Source organism: Hyla sarda, chromosome 7, assembly GCF_029499605.1.
Source record: "Hyla sarda isolate aHylSar1 chromosome 7, aHylSar1.hap1, whole genome shotgun sequence".
Lineage (NCBI taxonomy): Eukaryota > Metazoa > Chordata > Amphibia > Anura > Hylidae > Hyla > Hyla sarda.
The window spans coordinates 71810801-71824641 of NC_079195.1; the positions used below are offsets into that span (position 1 = coordinate 71810801).

General features: G+C 40.7%; 1 protein-coding gene across 3 annotated transcripts in view; it reads right to left on the minus strand.

Moving 5' to 3' along the window:
• Window positions 1-13841, minus strand: part of LZTS2 (leucine zipper tumor suppressor 2) — a 157371-nt gene that overhangs the window by 31711 nt on the left and 111819 nt on the right. The window contains exon 1 of one of the 3 annotated variants that reach the window (XR_008846207.1): window positions 13593-13740. The exons of the other annotated variants lie outside the window; for them this stretch is intronic. The gene's annotated coding sequence lies outside the window, so the exon portion shown is untranslated. Of the gene's footprint in view, window positions 1-13592; window positions 13741-13841 lie in introns of those variants that run through there. 3 annotated transcript variants of the gene reach the window in all.

Sequence of the window (13841 nt, forward strand, 5' to 3'; positions counted from 1 at the left end):
CAGACATTTTATCCCCTATCCCAAGGAAGATAAGATGTCTAGGGGAGGAGTACCCCTTTAATGTCTTGGTCACTTGTTTCACTTCTCTGACAACTGTTCCCTGACTTTTGTTAGGAGAATTCCCTCTCTAGAAGCCAATCGCAGAACCAGCAATTTGACAAGTTGAACAAGGAGAGAATGCCAGTTGACTAGATGGGAGACTAGACTTTGGCTTAGATTTCTTTTTTTTACCAAAATCAATTTCATTTCAGTTATAACAAGTCAAAGCTTCACACTTCCCGCAGACTCAGTAATGAGCAAAACCCGAAAGGTTACAAAAGGCCATCGGGAAACCTTGCCTTATTTGTGACTTACATGAAGCAGGACAACTCCGCTGGTTTACGTACCTGTTTTACATATGTACAGCATATCCTTATGAAAATCTGCACCTAAAATGGGCATGCAAATGGACTTGTGACCCTCTGTAAAACAAATAACACTTCTAACAACAAACCTTTTCCAGACATTTCTCATGAAAATGGTCCAAAATATGGTGCAAGTCTGATACAATAAAGGATTACAATGTTATGTGCCAACTTGTAGTTTAAAAATAACAGTAAGATTCTTATGACTGTGAAAATGAAAATCAAATGCACCCAAGATGCTTAAAGAGCTGGCGTTTGTGAAAGAATAAAACCTAAAGCCTTTAGGCTCTGGCCTTTATCTTATTTTGACATGTTTGTTTACCAGCCATGTATGTCCTCCAGCTACTCATTCCAGAATATACTGAGGACACATTAGTGACTCCATTTCTGTACCTGCTGTAACTGATCTTTTATATTTCTAGCTTTGCTTCATTGCATTTGTATATCCAATGACTGCCATCTGGATACATAGTGGGGCTCACGTCAGGGGCAGACAAAGACAGCGGAGGGCTCCCTTGTTGGGAACATTATATGGGCCATTTGCTCTCCAATTGATCATAAAGCACCCCAACAAGTAACTGTAGGCAATGGAAGTTGTTAGTTCAGTCCATTATTTATAAACTAAGACAGTAGGTAGCTGCTTTTTAGATGGCAATGGGTCCTTTAACCTACTCCACCCGTTGCACATATAGTATGTCAAAAAATCAGTAGATCTAGCCATTTATACATAAAAACCTCTGCTTCTTAGAGGCCTAAGAGTCCTATGGGTGGCTCTTCTGTCAACTATCTCTGCAAGCTCATGTAGGACTGCGACATCAAAGAATCTGAAGAAGAAAATGTCTGCCACTAGCCCCTTAACACACAGTCTTTGGCAGTCAGGAAAGCTTTCCCATGATACACTGTACTATCAGTTTACAGCGGTTCTCAACCAATAAAGCAAACAGCTTTAGCAGTATAAAGAGAAGCAGTAAGAAGGAAAGGTGGCACTCACTGATCTTCTGTAAAATATTTATAAAAAAATATATATATAAATATATATATATATATATATATATATATATATATATAGGATCAGTAGAAGTGTACAGCACATACTGCAGAGGCGCCCTGAGACGGCTGTTTTGTGCTACAGCACTTTTTCCGGCCTCTGCTGTAGGACCGCCTACTGGACTTCTATGCCCAGAATAAATCATGGTTAAAATGTATAAACTACCAGTTATATTTAATAATTTCCCACAAAGCTATATATCAATCTGCTCAGCTCCTCCTGCTCTAGAACATGATGTCTACAGACTGGACTGCATTTGCAGAGTGATAGGTTCCTTTTAAGTGTAATAACAGTGGAATATGTTGCATGTAAGATAACTAATGGCACTGGCATTGGCGTTGGGTATCTCACTTCAACACATGGGCCCAGATTTATCAAACTGTGTGAGAGAAAAAGTGGAGTGATTTTCCCACAACAGCCAATCACAACTCAGCTGACCAGCTCTGGTAAAGTGAAACCTGAGCTGTGATTGGTTGTTGTGGGAAAATCACTCCACTTTGTCTCTCACACAGTTTGATAAATCTCAGCCATGGTGTCTACTTTGGGTGAGTACTGCTAAATCATGGGGACCTTGTATGGACATTGGCGCCAATATGTGGACACTACTTCAAAGCAGATGCAGATCTTGAAGCGTCCCTGGGCTCCAATATAAAATCAATAACACCCCCCCTTACTATGTGCCACTTATGACACTGGTGCTTTATTATATATCGGTGAAGGCTGAAAGGTATGGAGTAGACCAATAAAACAGGTTATACCAATAGGATGTAACCTACTGTGGACAATACGATCTGTTTACTGGAGTAATTGGTTGTATCTCGTATAAGAAACAAGATGGACAACTATTCTTTCAGTTCTGTTCCAAAGGGACTGACCTCTAAGACCTGTACAGATATCAAGACGTGAGTGTAAAGAAAGCCCCCACTCTCATGGTAAGGGGTGTATAGAAATAATGGCTCTGCTTTTGTTCCTCGCTTGTTCATCACGCTGCCCGTATAGGACAACAGAAATAATAGCTGCACAACCTCACGGCTTCTGGATTTAACAAGCATTCCCTCTGTGTAGAAACACAGAATCAGAAGAGTCACAGCTTGCAAAATTTTTATTTCCCCATACTGTGACGTAGCGGGAGACATCTACTGTTATTTTAATGGTTGCGGTAAGACCAAGTACAAACTATTCTTTAATGTTATGAGCCACTTGGGCTAAGGCTTTGTGTACATGACCATAAGAACACAATGCACGTCCTCAGAATTGCAGGATGATGACATATAATACTGTACATTTGTACCATATGGCGGCACACACCATAGTATAAACCTGCAGGGACTCTATGCCATTATACATGCTCAGCTCTTACCACTTATTAGCCTTGCACATGAGGCTGAGGCTGCTGAAAGTTTCTTGAATATTTGGGAATGTCACTAGTAATGACCTTAAATAAACCAACTCTTTTTTCAACAAGTCAATTGTAGTAACACGTACATATGGGGGTTGTCAGGTGCTCTAGGAACAAATAGTAAAGTACATGGAAAAAATGCCCAAATTAAAGCACTGGCAAGCATGCAATCACCTTGAGTGGGCCCAAAACTATGGCAAAGTCTGGGAATAAAATTATCTCATGAAAATCAATTAAATCATGACTGGGGATGGTTGTAAGGCCTCATGCATATGGCAGAACTATGAATACAGAACCTGTACAGAAGTACATGGAGTTCCTGCAGCTAATCCAATGGAAAAACCTGCATATGCCTTTAATTGATAGTAATGGCAGCCATGGTCCGTGCTGCCAGATCTGAAATTGTCAGCCGGCGCCACAGCTACTTTAAGTCAATGAGCAGTGGTGGCTGCCAGGGCTTCTGACAAGTGACGACCCTGATGTCGCACCCGAGGCCTGGGGGCAGGGGGTTGGTGGGGGGCGGGGAGTCGAACATGGGGGTTGTGGGGGGAGGGGTTACCAGCCACATTTGTAATGATGATACTAATATTAAAGATTTTATATATGTAGTTAAACCTCCCTTTAATAAAATGAAACCATCCGGTTTAGAGTGTCTACTGTAAGATCGGTATTCATTTTGGTGTGTGGGGAAGGGGGGGTTGTAGTTTTACAACAGCTGGAGACACACTGGTTGTAGAAACACTGAAGTTGATTGTGTTACACAACAAATCCCACCTCACTGAACACAGATCACATTTCACTGCCTCTAGATAGAAATAACAGCATGAGAAACACCAAAGCAAGAAAAAGTGACCAAGTGGAACATCCTTCCCCATAATGGTATAATGAGTCCCGGCCTAGCCCTTCACCATTATGTACACGCTCCATTAATCACAATTGTTTGTAGGAGGCAGCTCTTCCATATACTCTACATCCCGCTTCACCTTATATAGCGGTCAGCTGGTCCTGTGTAAGCGCTGCTGTTCTTTCCATTGCATTATACAAAAGACTAGGTCAGGATGGTCCTGTCCATCACAAGGGGTTTTTATGTATATAAACTTATTGTATAATGTAAAGCCAAACAAATCTTAAAAATGGTTAATGCAGTAGCAACAAAGTGAGTGGAATTCTAAGAAATCTCACCCCAGGCTGTGGAAAAGAAATCTGCACAGAAACTGACTTGTAGATTTTGCTGGGAATTTGCCCCATAACTGCAGCTATATTTGCAAATCTGGGGGTGTACAATCCACACTACATATCCGTTTCCACATAGAGGATGTAAATTCTTAAAATTTTATCTACATTACGGCAAATGTTGCAGATTTTATGCACAAGAACAGTCCCCCACATTAAAATGTACCTGTCATTTCTGACTTTTCAGGATAAGCTGTGTGTTTATGAAAAGTAGCACTATTTCTGGCCATTAATTCACTGCTATATTTAATGCTACTCTCACACTGTGAAAGTTGCTCTGTTACAAATGGATGTTAAGGGCTCTTTTTTTCCCACTTTGACCATCCTTAAAGGGGTACTCCGGTGGAAATTAGTTTTTTTTAATTAACTGGTGCCAGAAAGTTAAACAGATTTGTAAATGGCTTCTATTAAAAAATCTTTACCCTTCCAGTACTTTTTAGCAGGTGTATGCTACAGAAGAAATGATTTTCTTTTTGAATTTCTTTTTTGTCTTGTCCACAGTGCTCTCTGCTGACACCTCTGTCCAGGTCAGGAACTGTCCAGAGCAGCATAGGTTTGCAATGGGGATTTTCTCCTGCTCTGGACAGTTCCTGATACGACCATCAGGTGTCAGCAGTGAGCAGTGTGGACAAGAAAAAAAGAAGTTCATAAAAGAAAAGAATTTCCTCTGTAGAATACAGCTGCTAAAAAGTATAGAAAGGGTTAAGATTTTTTTAATAGAAGTAATTTACAAATCTGTTTAACTTTCTGGCACCAGAAAAAAAAAACTTCCACCGGAGTACCCCTTTAACGTCTGTTATTGTAACGGAGCCTAACGGGAGTCAAAACGGGCAAAGAGGATCCTATTCACTTTAATGGGATTCCTCTAATGTCCGTTATAACTCCCGTTATTGCGGCCGAAGATAGCAGGTGAAAAAGACGTGTCGTGCACAAATTTTTCTCCAGCTATCTTCCTAACGGACGTCACCAACCGGGTGAGAACAGAAAATGTGAAAGGAGCCTAATTCTTCAGCAGATTTCTTCTCTGCAGGCTTCATCTCTAATTTTCAGTTCTCCAAGAGCTGGTGGGAAGAGCTCCTTCCTCTCCCTTCCATAGACTTGTATTGCTTGTCTTGCAGATACAGAACAGAGCTGAGCTGATTTTCAGAAAATAAGTTTTGAGCAGCAGAAGGTGAGGTAGGGGGGGGGGGTTTGATTAATAATAGGAGACAAAGGAATTTTATTTTAAGCTTCTTATACCAGCATAAGGTGATTTATGATGCTGTTAATTTAGGGAGTTAAACCCGCGGTTAAGCTAGGCTTGCGGCCATAATGCAGGAACAAAATACAGTACAATCATAATATGGTTGTGAGAATCAGGGCTTAGAGTCTTGAAGGGTAAATCTGACCAATAGGAGATATAGGAGCAAAGGATAAGTTTCTGCATCACTTCATGTCTAGGAAATCTTGGAAAAGAAGCATAAGCACAAGTATTGGTTGTCACCCAGTTTTCCCAGAAACATATATTACAATTTTTCTTTGAAATTACTGGTAAAATCCAGTGTAAAACTGGTTTGGTCTGGCATGAAATTTTAAATGAGAATAACACAGAGTCCCTAGCAGACCGTACATCTACCACTGCTATGTAACACTGTAATGCGTTGGCCTAAAATAGCAGCAAGTAAAAGCAGGCCATATGCAAAGAGCTATCGGAAGCAAAACAAGCTGTAAATAGATCCTTATGACTCTATGGTTACTGCCATAATACCAGCATGTACACAGTATTAACCATGTCATTGTGTTATGCAACTGATTAATGACCAGTTTACCTAAACCTAACACCACAATTTGGATATGCATGAAGAATGCTAGACAAGCTTTCCCTATGGCAACCAAGTTTACACTTTCTAAACAAGACAGGTATCTGGTTTTTAAACGGAACATGGAAGTGATGTCCAAAATGTCATATACACCCACAATTATGGGCTTAAAAAGTGGCCTAGGAGCCCATAACAATCATATTATGATTGAACACAACATAATATCTGTCTATCTCAGTAATTGGACAAGTGCATAATGTACAGAAGGAACTGCAGGAGAATCCGCCATTTAAAAAGAAAAAAAAAAAACAGCTAATATCTATTAAAATAATCCAGTAGATAGCAGACTGTATACCAAATGCCCCTATACACATTAGAAGCTTAAAGGAAGAGATAAAAACACAGGGAACGCTCCCTGATGAGGTGTATCCGCTAGTGTGTACCCTTCACCACACCCAGGTGATATACCGACCTTTTATGAAGCTGCATTGGAATTTGCAGCAAATGGCGTAAGTGAAGGTGATCACTGTTGTTGGCTGCTGCACTCTTGCCAGTATCGGACCCCAGAAATGGTGGCCGATAGAGAATAGTGAAAGGAGAATAAGGTAAAGAAACCGGTTAGCGGAGGCGCTGCACAACTGTAATCATGAAGAGAAGACTCAAGCAGCACAGGACAATAAACTTTTATTGGTATAATTGGGAACAACGTGTTTCGGCATACCCTAATGCCTTCCTCAGGTCCACTTATGGTTCTAAAACAAAAATAGACACATACACACACATATATATATATATGGAAATTATAGGGAAGTTAGTTTTGGAAACTTGAATACTTGACATGAATAATAAATACCTAATAGATATCATAAAATGTATGAATATTAAGGAGTGGTTGGTTCTAGAGACATAATTAAACATCTATTGGGTAATTGAGTATACTGTGTGAGGTTGATAAAAATATATATATAAATAGGTAAAAAAAAACATACGCCAAGATGGTAACACGTTTTCATGTATGGCATGGAGAAAATATGCAACAGAATATAAACTATGTAATAAAAACCAGCGACAATATACATAGGACATAGTGAAAATATGCAACAATGTACAAACAATGTAGTAAAAACATGCAACAATATGCATATATAATTAAAAATGTAAATATAGCTGTGTTCAGTTATATATGACTCCCCTTTTTATGGTGACGTAGTATAAATACTGTGTAGATAAACATACGCGCATTTAGAACACATGAACACCCGGCCAGGCCGAACATTCCCATGTTTGAATGGACCAGTTAAGACATAGCTACCTCACCCCTCCTGACTCTCAGATCTTGTTCAGCTCCACATACCTCAGCAATGGATCCTTATGGTGTCCCGAATTAGGACATCCTGTGTGGCAGAACACAACATTCTAACGCTTTATGTCACCAGAACCCACTGCAGCCGAGCTGAACAGAAGCCAAGAGGATGTGCATATAAATGAACGCTTCTCTTCCCCCGCTCTGTCTATGGGACCCAAACACGCGACCATCTTGGTCACGTGTACGGTGTCCATTTTATGACATCGTCCTCTGTCAGGTGAAACGGCGTCCCACCGCCTCCCTCACACCAATCGCCGTCCTCCTTCAGCCACAACTCTAACCCCCTCATCCGAAACTCCATCGTCCAAAACGCCGCCGTGCCTCAGACGATTCTTCCTCAGATGCAACTTCCTGCCGCATAGCAGAGCCGACGCTGCACAGCATGTATAGCAGAGTCGAAACTGTGAAACTTGCACGTGTACTACAGACACTACATGTGCTACAGAGTCTGTATAGCAGAGCCGACATTGAATAGCATGTACAGCCGAACCCGTATAGCAGAGAGACGACACTGACTCGGCTTTGTTTTCGCCTGAGGGATGACGGAGTTTCAGATGAGAGACTTTAGGAAGACAAACGAGGGAGTTGTGGCTGACACCTGACGGAGATTGGCCCAAGGTAGGAGGCAGGACGCCGTTTCACCTGACGGAGGACGGAGCTACGTCTGACGACTGATGATGTCCTAAAATGGACACCGTACTCGAGGTATAGAGCCAGGAGGGAAGGCGCTTAGCGAACACCTCTCCTGGGTCTATCAAGATACCAGTTGGGGTCTGTTTTAATGTGTCTCTATGACACATCAAAAGTTTTTCTTTTTAAATGACAGCTCCCATTTAAAGTTCTGTTTTAGGGCCTGAAATTTATTTAGGGGTCTAGAATACGGTGGAAACAATTTTGGGGTCCAGTAAATTGCTCCAGTAAAGGTCTCTCCAGGGTTGGCATCTCTTCCGTTTTATCCTTCTTGAATGTGCTCCCTTTGCCAAATTTTACCTTGAGACCTTTTTTGGCATTACTGCTTCTTGGTTCTGCTGATCATTGGGCATCCTTGGATTGTACCCCACCCCACCTTATCCTAGGAAAAGTCCATCAGTTGACAATCCTATAACCTTGTTTAAATGATAACATTCTGTCTAAGTGAAGTTAACACAGTTTCAAATTAATTCAGCAATATAGTAAATAAAACCTCCTCTAGTAGAGAATTGTATTTACTTGAACAGCTCAGACAACTGTTTTTATGGGACAAATACAGGGATAAATGATCTCATATAATCTATCAATAATTTATCTAATATTTAATATTCCAGGTATATAAACAGATAAGATATGTATCTAGAATGTATCTTTAAATACCCATCCAACAGTTTATCAGGTTTCTATCTAACGTCTATCTTTGCACCTATTGACAAGCTTAAAGGGGTTATCCAGGAAAAAAAAATGTTTTTATATATCAACTGGCTCCAGAAAGTTAAACAGATTTGTAAATTACTTCTATTAAAAAAAATCTTAATCCTTTCAGTACTTATGAGCTTCTGAAGTTAAGGTTGTTCTTTTCTGTCTAAGTGCTCTCTGATGACACGTGTCTCGGGAACCGCCCAGTTTAGAAGCAAATCCCCATAGCAAACCTCTTCTAAACTGGGCAGTTTTCGAGACACGTGTCATCAGAGAGCACTTAGACAGAAAAGAACAACCTTAACTTCAGAAGCTCATAAGTACTGAAAGGATTAAGATTTTTTTAATAGAAGTAATTTACCAATCTGTTTAACTTTCTGGAGCCAGTTGATATATATATAAAAAAGTTTTTTTTTCCTGGATAACCCCTTTAATTGTAAACACCTGCTGTAAATACTATAAATATTTGTTCCGAACATTTTGTTCCGAACACTTGGAACGGGCGGCGGGGGTTGTGATGTCACAACCACGCCCCTCGTGTTGTCACACATGCCACGCCCCCTCCCGCCATGCTCCCTCCCATAGACTTGCATTGAGGGGGCATGGGTGTGACGTCACGAAGGGCAAGGTTGTGACATCACGATCCCCACCACCAGCACCCAGTGTTCTAAACTAACGCTCGGTGCTGCACAGAGATAGCAGGGGTCCTAGCTGCGGCACCCCCACGATCAGACATATTATCCCCTATCCTTTGGATAGGGGATAAGATGTCTAGGGGTGGAGTACCCCTTTAAGTGACTGTCAAGTGAAGATTTTTAGCCTGAAAGTGAGAAATTTTTAGAACATAAAAGGAAGATTCCAGGGCACAATTTGGAACATTAGACAGTTTCATTTGTCGCTAGAGAAAAAAAACGTAACTGTGGATGTATACAGAATGGATGACGTTTTCTTTCCAGCAGTGCCTGCAGTGAGTCATCCTAACCCCTGGCTCTCATCCTTTCATCCATTATTCAGGCGTGGGTTTTTTTTAAGCGCCCTCATGTTGGGTCTCAGATAGAACAAAGTAGATGACTACCATTATGTCACATGGCTAATCAAGTATCTGCACATAACCGCACAACACTAAGCACAGCTGCAGAAAAGTCAGGTCCCCAAAGGTGTCAGGGCATCGCTTTCTCCATTACAATAATGCAGGGCCAAGAAAAGAAAGAGAATTGTTTCAGGAACTTCCCGATATACAAGGAATTCCAGCAATCCCTAAGGTTCAGCTGCAAAACAAATCTGCAGGAATATCATTTAGAAGCAGCAGGGCTGGGGCGAGAGGAGAAATCCAGTGCATAACAGGAAACATTCCTCAGGACGCGGCAAGAACCTTCAACGGACATTAGTTCAAATTTTAAACAAACACAATTTTCAGAACATGTGGAACACAGGCCTACACCTATCTGTTACTACGGATGTAGCAGTGCTGAGTATGTCAGCGGTCAAAATGAGTGCAACCAATCAGATTGCATCTCTTATTTTGTAGTGGGCCTGTTGTACATGAACGCAGCCATGTAATTGGTAGCTATAGCGGTACCATTTTCCTACTTTTTCTGGATATCTGTTGCACTGATGTTCCCAAGATCATTTTTTCACATGGCACGTGTTTTACACCAAAATCTGCGTAAAGTCTGCCAATAATCCCCATCCAGTGCATAAGGGTTAGTCTAGGTTCACGCTACGGAATTTCCGCCTGCAATTCCGCTTTGAAATTGCAGGCAGAAATTCCGCTTACTAAAATGTACAGTGTAGTGAATGGGTTTCCGTTCACAAGTTCACACTTTGGAATTTGTGAAGCGGAATTTGCGAACGGAAAAATCCACTTGAAAATTTCTGCCTGAAAAATGGCGTTGCTCATTCTTCAGGCGGAAATACTTGCGGAACACGTTGCATTCTTTTGGAGACTGCACTGTCCGCGCGGCCCTGCGCTAGCCGCACTCGGAATCTCCGTGCAGAAATTTTTGGCCTGGAGATTCCGCAGTGTGAACCTAGCCTAAGGGTTCCACAACCTTGTTCACATGCAATGGAAAATTTCCAAAGGAATTTTTGCAGCTGTAGAAAAAACCATATTGTCATAAGTGGCACTTATTTTTGGCAGAAGCGCCAATGATTCGCAACCCTAAGCGACAAAGGGGCTATTCCTCGTGCAAGTCAATGATCCGCTGCACGGCTGTCACAAATCCACGGCAGGAATTCCCACCTCGGCCTAAGCTGCAGGAATACATATCAGATTATTTCTGTTATGTGAACACAGCCTAAGGGTAAGTTCACACATTACGGATTCAATGTTGGAAGTTACAATCCGCAACCGAATGAAGTTGCTAGCAAGATTTTTCGGAAACAGACCTGTGTCATGTAATTTTTTGTTGCAGATTTTCCCTGTAGATCTATACAAATAAACATATACACTTCATCGGACCTGTGCACACTAGGATTTAAAAAAAACCTGAAGAAGAGGGGATTGTAGCCCTCAAAATGCGTTGTCTGTCCTTTATTTTATTATTAATTAGCATATTTAAAATATATCTCCTGAGTGGCACCTCCATAAGTATCTGATTTTACTTGTATGATCCCCCAAGTTTCTGATAGGACCCTCTGTTCACTTCAATGGACTATTGAGGCTACCGAAAATTTTTTGAATGACCAGCCAGCCTATGCACATGTAACAGTCTATAGCAGTGTTTCCCAACCAGGGTGTCTCCAGCTGTTGCAAAACTACAACTCCAGCATGCCCGGACAGCCAAAGGCTGTCCGAGCATGCTGGGAGTTGTAGTTTTGCAACAGCTGGAGGCACCCTGGTTGGGAAACACTGATCTACAGTCTGGCCTGCTGAAATATATAGTCCTTCTCTAGCATTAATAACATGCCTCTGTTATTCTGACTTTCATCCACTTTCATCAGTGACCTCAATACTGCGAAATAATGAACGCTGCAAATGCTGTATTCCCCGCGGCCATCTCAGACTACAGTAGCCTAATTAGAATCATACATGACCTGAAATATGGGATTTCTGTTACAGGGCAGTGCATGGAGAGAGCGGTGTAGAAGGGAAGGCAGGAAATCACTTTCCCACAAATCTGGACACTGGGTCAATGCAGAAAGGGCCTGGATAACATATAAATCTGATCTATTGCTCCTCTACAGCTTCAGGATGTGCTTTGAAGTGATCAGCCATTGGCTGCGGCCATTGAAAAGAAGAAATATGAAATGAGAGATGTGGGTTATTGATCCCATATGGCGTAAAACTAGTCTTGCTGAACAATTATCATCCCAGACTAATCCTATTATACCAATCGCTTCCATTTTCCCATACATTATTAGTATTTACAAATATTTATACTATTTACAGCAGGTGTTTACAATTAAAGGGGTTATCCAGGAAAAAAACTTTTTTATACATATCAACTGGCCCCAGATAGGTAAACAGATTGGTAAATTACTTCTATTAAAAAATCTTAATCCTTTCAGTACTTATGAGCTTCTGAAGTTAAGGTTGTTCTTTTCTGTCTAAGTGCTCTCTGATGACACGTGTCTCGAAAACTGCCCAGTTTAGAAGAGGTTTGCTATGGGGATTTGCTTCTAAACTGGGCGGTTCCCGAGACACGTGTCATCAGAGAGCACTTACACAGAAAAGAACAACCTTAACTTCAGAAGCTCATAAGTACTGAAAGGATTAAGATTTTTTAATAGAAGTAATTTACAAATCTGTTTAACTTTCTGGAGCCAGTTGATATATAAATAATTTTTTTTCCTGGATAACCCCTTTAAGATGTTATTTACAAATATTTATACTATTTACAGCAGGTGTTTACAATTAAGATGTTATTTACAAATATTTATACTAATACAGCAGGTGTTTACATTTAAGATGTTATTTACAAATATTTATACTATTTACAGCAGGTGTTTACATTTAAGATGTTATTTACAAATAACAATTACATGAATGTAATAATATGAAATAAAAACTACTACTTCAATTATATTAGCAAAATATACTATATAGACGCACATAACAGACATAAATATACATTAGTGCTGACAAACAATTGTTGTCCCCCTATGAAGGCTACGAGAAAGATTTTAAGGTGAGTACAAAAAAAAAATCTTCTTTTAGTCGGCAGGTGTCAGTTGACGACATAAATCATAGAATTTACTAACGTATGGTGGAAATAAAGTTACAATAATGATACATAAATCTTCATCATTAGATAGGATTTCCATATTGTAAATATAGAGAAGTAGCAGAGGCCAGATATATAGCTAGAGGGGGCATCGAGAAGTCACTCTTTTTGGGCCAGGGTTAAACTTTGCCCCAGGAAAAAAAAAAAACTAGCAAAGACTTTAGTCCAATTCATGATGAAATGTAAATGTTACCTGCCATTGGACTGCAAGTGAATCAATTGAGTGAATGAAAGATAAAGTTACAGATCAGCTCTGCTACATTTGTTCTATAATCCACAACTGTAGACCTAAGAATACTAAAGTCTACAATACATCTATTAGATGACCAGTTGGACCTAAGAGATGGCGCACAGTCCCCTTAAATGAATCTTTTGGCATAAGGACGAGTAAAATCTCATCTATGGAAAGAGCTGGGAGCTTAAGCCCTGGTTCAGACTGGAAACTTGAGACACTAAAGTACTTTCTAATAAGGACATATGTAAAGCAGTCACATTTTCCAAGCCCCGCTGTCTGAATGAGACTTTTCTTTGTCTCACACGTTTTTCTTAAAAGCTGTTAAGTTTGTGTAAAAAGTCTCAGTGTCAAAGATTCCAACATAAACATCCGGAGTATCTGTGTCTGGGGATGGACAGGGAAAATGTAGACATTTGTGCAGACTGCAGGACACTACCCCCATTCAGTGCCAATGTGCTGGCTCCCCTAAAATGTGCATGCAATGGGCTCTTACCTTTCTTTTCCTTCTCCATGGTCCCCGAGATTCTGTCAATTCTAATTTCCACCTAATAAAAGTGGATGGTACAGCTTGTGGATCCTTATTAGGGGACGCACTATCCAGATAGGAAAGACTTTGGCTCAGGTTCTTGTTAAACTGATCAAGTTTGAAAATGCTGCTCTCCTCCCTCGCTGCTGGCTCACTCCCACCCCCATCCTCTTGTCAAAGACTACCCCCCTCCTCCCAGGGACTGACTGTATATCC